The sequence below is a fragment of the Xiphophorus maculatus genome, chromosome 10 (genome assembly GCF_002775205.1).
Source record: "Xiphophorus maculatus strain JP 163 A chromosome 10, X_maculatus-5.0-male, whole genome shotgun sequence".
NCBI lineage: Eukaryota > Metazoa > Chordata > Actinopteri > Cyprinodontiformes > Poeciliidae > Xiphophorus > Xiphophorus maculatus.
The window spans coordinates 19,877,724-19,886,120 of record NC_036452.1 but is presented as its reverse complement, the minus strand read 5'-3'; positions in this window follow the sequence as shown (position 1 = coordinate 19,886,120).

Below are 8,397 nucleotides of genomic sequence, written 5' to 3'. Positions count from 1 at the left end.
TTCCCTCTCATTATATACACCCCCCTCTGCTAACTCACTTCCTTTACGAGTGGGAGTAGGCTCACAAGATCCACATGTTCACACAGCAACTTATGTCCTCACTTGCTACACGTACAGCAGAGGCTGGATGTTCAGTTCAGCTATAAACAGACCTAACTATTCCAGGCCTGGCATTTCACGTGTGAGGCCTTTCATCATCACTGCAGCAGCTGCGTGTGGGTTAGACCTCACCGTCTGATACGAGACAGGCCTCATGGGAGATTAGGGCACAAAGCTGTGAAATCGTAACAGAACAGGACGCTGGAGACAGGCGTCACCACGGACAGATTCTGAATGGGCACAAGTGTGTGCGGTGATCAATGATGACATTACGGTATTTATAGGATTCACCAGATTTCAAAGTTGGCATGTCTCCAATTAGTGAGCAGAACGTCAGATACTGGAAAATATGGCAATATTGGACCGTTCTTCACATAGAGAGCATAATTTAAACACGTTGATTGTCTGTTTATGTATTTGGCAAACGCTTTTATTCCATACGTTCGCTTTAAAAGCGGGAGTTTTGATGGTTTGCTTTTTTGGACTGAACCAACAATTGCAGGGCGAACTCCTACAGCTGTCACCTTCACCCCCAATGACACTGTCAGGCACAGCGGTGGAAGAGTGATGATCAGGGCTTGTTTTGCAGCCAGAAAACCAGGCCAATAGAAGCTTTGGCAATAACTGGGTCATACAAAATCAGAATGAGTGCAAACATGGCGGCCGCAAATCTACTAAAAAAAAAAGAGAAAAGTTTATAGAAGAAAGATAAGTAATGCTTTGTCATGTACTTTTTTACCCCTAAAACGACAAAAAAAAAATAAAAAAAAAATAAAGCAACTTAGTTTTTGTGTTTCTGTATAGACTAAATTCAGAGTCATCGGCTTTGGAGTATAGTTGGGCTATATTTATTTTTTTGTTAATTTCAGAAATATAGTGAAATATAATTATTTATTAATCTTCCGTCATATTTCTTATTTTTTAATTAAGTTATAGGTAAATGAATTTTAAAAATGTATTCAGCCAACGCTACCAGTGGCTAACATTTAACTTGCTTCGCGGTTTTGTTTTTCTGCTGCCCCAAACAAGTAGCTACCTACTGCTCTACCGTTAATACGTATAAAGGAAAAACTTTAACGCTAATTCAAGAGGCCCACGTCACCCTTTATATCACAAATTCATGTCGTTTACTTAAAAAATAGGAAAAATGGTCACTGTACCCGAAAATCCATGCGCAGTACTTGCGTTGCTATGGAAACAGTTCCTTAAGCGACGACGCACCTTATTTCAGCGCAAACAGCGGAGTGCTCACACTCTCACTCACCACACTTTTATTTTTGATAATTTAAAGTAAAAGTGTTTCATGTTTCTTCTTTATACGCCGGAACAAAAGCTTTTCGGACACAACCAGCTAGGAACCTTGGAAACCTGGAGAAAGGGAGCGGCTGAACACTCGAGGAAAGGAGAGGACAACACAAACCGCGCAAATATTTTTGATTGTGTTTTTTATTTATTTTTTGCTTAAAATTTTCTTTGACATTGTTTTCAGCAAGCTCTAATCGCGTCACATTGAACTTTGTCGCGCGTACTCACGCCCACAAATTGCAGCGTATCTTATGGAGCTTTTTACGTGCTTAAATCCGTGCAAGTGGACACAAAATTTGAACCGTTTTTGCCTGCCGAACAGTTTAGTGGACAACTAATGCTGCACAACATCCTCATCGTATGTCCTTGATGGAAATTGGTGGTGGTAGCATCATGCTGTGGGGATGCTCCTCCCCTGAAGTGGAAAGAAAAAAATTCTTTGTTTTTAACAGTTTTTTTTTTTTTTTTTTTTTTTTTTTTTTTTATCTGTACGTTGTAAGATTGGAGGCAGAGCATCAGCAAACATGTCATGCCACTAATGTTCAGTTTGATTTAGACCTGGACTTTGACCGGACCGTTCTACAACAATGCATTTTGATCCATGAAAACGCAGCCAAGTGCTGCCACCACCACCGTTTTTCACCACAAGCACAATGTGATAATGTGCAGCATTTTTCAGGTACCGTACAAAGTTCTAATTCTCCCTCTCCTTTTGCTACTTTACTCACATGAATCCCAACAATGTATGTTGAATTGGACATGCGTTCTAACAAATGCAAATTTTAAAATATATAGTAGACAAACAAAATGTGCTTTATCGAGGCTTGTCTCACAGATGTGCAATGCTTTCATGCTTTTTGTCACCGCAGGAAGTGACACCAGACTTTCATATCAGATGTTAGATTTCTTTTTCTTTTTTTTTTTTTTTTACTTTAACCACAGTGCCTCTTTCATAATGGCCTGGTTTAGGACTGCTGGCAAGCCAGTCTGCACACTAAGAATGTTTTTAACGGCTGTGTGACTTCAACCTTTAGCTCTGTCCAACTAGTTTGCAGCATTTCCCTAAATAACGGATAACTAGAATAGAATGTACTTTATTGATCCCCAAGGGGAAATTCACCACGTTTCTGCGTTTACATTCACCTACGCTGAGAGTAGATGTTGTTGTGGATCTTTTCAGAAGGCTCTCCAGCTGATTGAGCTCTCCGCCACCTGTCAGAGGGAGGCTGAAGAACGCACAACCTTCGTTGTCCCTCTGCTTCTCCCCCCCCACGTTACGTTTCACGAGCAGCAGAGACCCAAAACATCACCTTCTTTGGAGCGACTGCTCCACATGTTACTCCCAACAGCTAACTCCACCCGTATAACGAATCCCCTTGTTCTTCTGGGGGGGGCGTGTGAGCATGTGTGTGGAAATAGTTCTGGGCAGTTTCAAGTTGACACAAGAGAGAAAGAGAGAAAATGAAGAAGGAAAACTTTTCTCACCTGTGCTGTGAACGTCTCCAAATCTGAGACAGGATCCTTTTTTCTTTCTTTTTTTAAAGGAGAAGTAAACTCATCACACCTTCCAACCTGTCAGCTTCGTCGTCGTCGTCGTTTTTGTTATTTCAGAAGATTGTTGTTGCTGGTCTGGAGCCCCTCATCTGTTTGCCTGCCTCAGCTCTGGACGTTTGGAGGTAATGTGACTCTTTCAGAGGACCAGGAGTTGTTTGCTCCTCCCGCAGCAGCTCACCACGTTTACTTTCTCCTCCTCTCTTCAGAGTTTTTTTGTGTAACTCCTCCTTTTTTTTTTTTTTCTTTGTTGCCCCTCCAGACTCCTCTCCCTCTCTGGTGTTTATGTCGTCTCTCACTCACTCCTCCTCACCCTCTGTCAGTGTGTACATCTAAACTCTCATTCACAGTTTTTCTCTCCCCCCTGTCTGTCTCCAAAGACCAGCTGTGGCGAGGGCCCCATTTTTTTTATTTTTTGTCTTCAGTTGCTGTAGAGACGGGATCCTGGTAAAAGGAACAGGCCTCGCTGTGTGTGTGTGTGTGTGGGTGTGTGTGTGTGTGTGTTCCATCTGGTGTCACGCCAGCTGACTCCCACATTTCTTGGCCTTAACATTTGCATGTTGATTCATCCGGGCTTCCTGTGTCGTTCAGCAGAACTGTTGTCGACTGGAGTCATTCAGCATGTTGCTGCTGCAGTATGGAACTTTTATTTTTTTTAATATATGTTTTTTTTTTCTGTTTGTGAAAATTATCATTATGTTGTGACAGTATAACATAAGATAAGACTGTGAAAAAATTGCGTTCCTCTGCCTTCTCTCAGTGCTCCCAGTATAAACTGCAGCTTTTATGCTGAACATTTGTCATTTTTGTAATTTTTGGGCAAAATTACAAAAAATGTGCAGAAATGCTACCTTGGATCACACACAATACACTGTAAAAATTCTTTTTAAAAGATTGCAAAATGGCACTATTTTTCTCCTGAGGAAGAACAGCTGGTACTCTAGCGCCACCTATCGTCTATCTGTGCATGTCCCTGATTGTGATGGAGGTTTAGCTAATAGCATTGGGACAAAAAAAGAATATCCTAGTCAAAGTCCAGACCTAAATCCAATTGAGAAACTGTGATAAGACTTTTTAAAAAATGTCTTTCCTCTAAATGTAAATGAGCTTCTGTCATTTGTGCAAAAGAAGCCACTGAGGTAAAGAGCGGATACAATATTTGCACGCCACACTGTTCAGATTTTTATTGGTAAGAACAGTTGAGAGCATTTTGTTTTCCTCCTACGTCACAATGTGTTGGCCTATCACATAAAATATTAATAAAATACATAATGTAATGTGACAAAACGTGAAAAGTTTATTAACAGGAGTCAGAATACAAAAAAACAACGTGACTCCTTTTTTTTCCCTTTCTTTCTGCTGCTTCGCTGTTGTTTATTTTGTAAAACTTCAGCTCCGGTCTGTTTCGACAAAAACCCGGCCGGCGTCTCTGATGAGAATCAGTTGAGTGGGTGTGTGGAAAATGATTCGAACATTCCTGGCTAAATTGATTCATCCACAAATAGCTATTACTCATTTCCCATGGCGTTGTTATTGGGACAAAGCAAAGGAAGTGTGCTAACGTCGAATACTTGTGAGAAGTGAGAGAATGCGCTCGGAAATGCGATTACAGAATACAGCAAAGGCACAAATGGAGCAACATGTTTTGTTTCCACTTCAAAAACTAGAATGACCCCCGGGCGTGCCGTGGTGGTGTAGCGGTTAGCGCGGCCCATATTTGGAGGCCTTGAGTCCTCGACGCGGCTGTCGCGGGTTCGACTCCCGGACCCGACGATATTTGTCGCATGTCTTCCCCCCTCTCCTTCCCCGTTTCCTGTCAGCCTACTGTCATATAAGGGACACTAGAGCCCACAAAAGACCCCCTGGAGGGGTAAAAAAAAAAACCAACAACAACTAGCCCTTTGGAGTCTTGGGTCTAAATGGCCGTTTTGGTCTAATTTTGAATTTACCCTTATATTTTCACCATAAAAACTATTTACCTTACCTTGTTTGGTATCATTATTTTCAGAACATCCTAAACTTTGTGATTTTACAGTGTTTGTTTCATTTTGACAAAATTTATTATCACATTGGAGCAAAAAACACACACAGAAACATGACGTCATGCCCGCCACAGGGCGGGCGTCGACCTCAAAAGGCTAGAATGACCCTGAAGTGGCTGAAGTATTCCAGAGGCTGGGTTCATAAGGATGTTTGCTTCAATTCAGAACTGTTAGGTAATCAGTAGTGAAACCCCCCCCAAAAAACATAAATCTCAAAATCTTTAGGAATTTCCCAGCTAAAAACACAAACCACCAAAGCGCCTATAAAGTCATCTCTGATCCCTCAGAAAGTTCAGCGTCAAGAATGATTATCAATCACGACTGATTGATAATCCATGCCTGATGGAGTCACATGGACCAAAGATCACTTTGCGAAACCTTTGGCAAACACAGCGAAGCAGAGTTAAATTCACAAGCAGCAACTTGCTTCGTAGAGGCGTCACCTTCTGATGGTTTTGGAGGTGACTGGGATGAATTCAGGCACAATGTAATAAATAAAAGCTGAATTGACTAAATGAATCAATGAGTTTTTATTCAAACTTAGTGATGCCGTGAGCTCTGATGCTTTAAGTCATATTCATTCATTTTCTCATTTTTCTGATTTTACAAGTCAACCACAGATTAGCTTTGTTTTGGTAAATTTACAGCATTACCATTAAGTAGGCAAAATAAAACACTATTTTACGAACCAATAATTTATCCCCCCCCCCCCAAAAAAAGAAAAAAAAGGAACAGGCTGAACCCAAATTAAAAAAAACAACTTTAAAATGGCAACCAGAACCAGAGTCAGCAGCAGAGTGGATGGAAGTGACAGCAAGGGGAAACATAACGCAGAGTGAAATGCAAAGTTATTTCCTCCAACACCGATGGGTTCTGCGTGATCGCTCCCTCCTTGGTGGGTGGAGTTCTGTTTGTGCGTGTTAAAGTTCAGTCGCAAGTCAAAATATTGTTCATAAAAAGCCTTGGAGGAAAACTACATTGATTCCTGTCACATTTTCACGAGTAAAAATCTGAAAGGTGTGGCGCGTGTTCAACCTCCCTGAGTCGATGCTTTGTTAAAAAAAAATAAATAAATGTATTTGCTGTGATTATAGCTGCAGTGATTTTAAGATACGGCTCGTATGTGCCACAGATTCTCAGTTGAATGTAGGCGTGCGGACGTTGGCTCGGCCACTGTGACTCTTGATCAAGCTCAAATCTAAATCACTGCGACGTACAGTAGCTCAGGCTGTATGTTTAGCTGCGTTGACAGACTGAATTATTTTGTACAACCTGGTAGACTTTCGCTATTTAGCTCCGTTCACACAGCACAGTGCTGCCACTACCATTTTTCTCTGTGGGAATAATCTGTTGTGTTGGACATGCGGTCTTCAAAGGGGAATTGTTCGCACTGGACTTTACTTGTGGGTATTAGAGTAAAACGGGCTGAATAAAATGCACCTTTTAGATTTTGATTTGTGGTTGTAGTGTGAAAAACGTGAACAAATCCAAGCTCAGGACAACCTCTAAAAGGCTTTTTAAAAAATTTTTGTGCCACACATACATCTGTTTGTGGGTCACAGCTGTATGCAACAGGCAGGTGACGAAATAAAAACACTTTCTGATTTCACTTTAGGAATTTAAGATGGTAATCATTTCCTCTTTTTGGTAAAACGAAGCTGTGTGGAATTCTGAACAGATGACCGTTTTAGAAACTTTTCCATCGTCTTCTTTATCGGTCAAACCTCCCCTGTCTGATGAAACCGGAGGCGGTGACTGCTCGTGCAGCCAAGCGATTGTCTGCGACAGAATGGCTTGCAAACAGCCAAAGTCCTGAAAAGAAGGCAACAAAGTTGACAAAGTAACAAATTGCACATTTGTAAAATGGAGAAATCTGTGGATTCACTGATTGGCAATAAATTAATCCCTCATTTACATGGTTTATACCTTTCGCTTTTATTGTGATTTGCAGGCGCAGGACACTGGAAACCACCACGGAGGCGCAGGATGGTACGGAAGAAGATTGGGCCACCAAAAATAATTCAATAAAATTTTGACTTTAGTCAGAATTCTAATTCTGTGTCTGTGTGTATCAAGATACATAGAAACATCCAAACATTATTGTGTGTGAAATATGTTGTTAGTATATGTTTTTTCCTTGCTATTGGATTTGTAAACCTGCACTTTATCCACACTGAAAGCCTGTCTAAATGCACTTGGTAGATTTGAGTTTGATGACTGTATTTGGCTAATTGTGCATAAGCAATTCAAACATTTTTAATTCTGAGATTTTTTAAAATTTTTTTTTAAAGGTCAAAATTCTGAGATTAAAGTCAGAATTTAACATTTTGTAATTTGTATTTACTTTTTATTTATTTATTTATTAAAACAGGTCTCTCTTGTAAATGAGATCTTGGTAAAAAATTTGAGAAAAAAAAATCTGATTCTTTGGTTTTTGTTGTTGTTCAGTGGCCCTAATCGTCTTCCGTAGAAAGAAAACCTATTGAGATAAACAGGAAATGCAAGTTGTGTTGTTCTAAACTGCCCGACAATCTGAATCAGGAAGTCGCCCTCTAGTGGTAGAATATGTAAACACTTTAGACCAGACCATAATCTGACACGCATAATCAATTAAACAATAATTAATATTAAAAATAATTATGTGGAGGAGATGTAAAACCACTTTCCCCCCTACAGGTAGATATAGAAGTCAAAATATGTAAGCAAAGAGTTCAAAACTACAGGTATACACATTTTTCTGCTTTTATTCAGTTTTATCAAAGTTAGCAAGAAAGCTGCAGTGGAGTTAGCTCAGTTAGCAGGAAATTAGCATCTAGCAATGAGAAACTTGGACTACTTTCGCACTGAGGAGTGTAAAAATAAATTTCTATTTATTTCTTAGTAAAACTCCTAGCACCAGTAAAGCATAAAAATGCATTAAAATCATGTGTAATTAATCCGTTGTACTGAGGTTGCCCACACTTTTAAGTGAAGGCAATTAATTGTTTTTGTAAATGCTTGCTGGGTCACCTGATATCAGCCGGCCTCCTCCACCACATAAACACAAATCAAACAAAATTGATCGAAATGACTTGTGCTACGTTGAGGCGCAGCTAAAAATATTCGTTGCTCTATTGACCGTTTGGGTTCTTAAACGTGGACTCTCCGCTTGACCTTTTGATGACCAATGGAAACATTTATTGATATCTTTTTAAAATGATAGCGGCGCAAACAAAACATTATTTTTATACTGATTCTGTTTAATTTGAAGTATGTGGTGGAGTGCCATCTTATCTCAGACACCCTCCACTGTTTTGAGCAGGTTAAGCTTCAGGTGGTTCTGGACCAACCTGCTTGCATTCGGACTCCATCATTGTTCTGGGTCAAACTAATAGCACTGGTTTCATCTGTAAACTTCGTT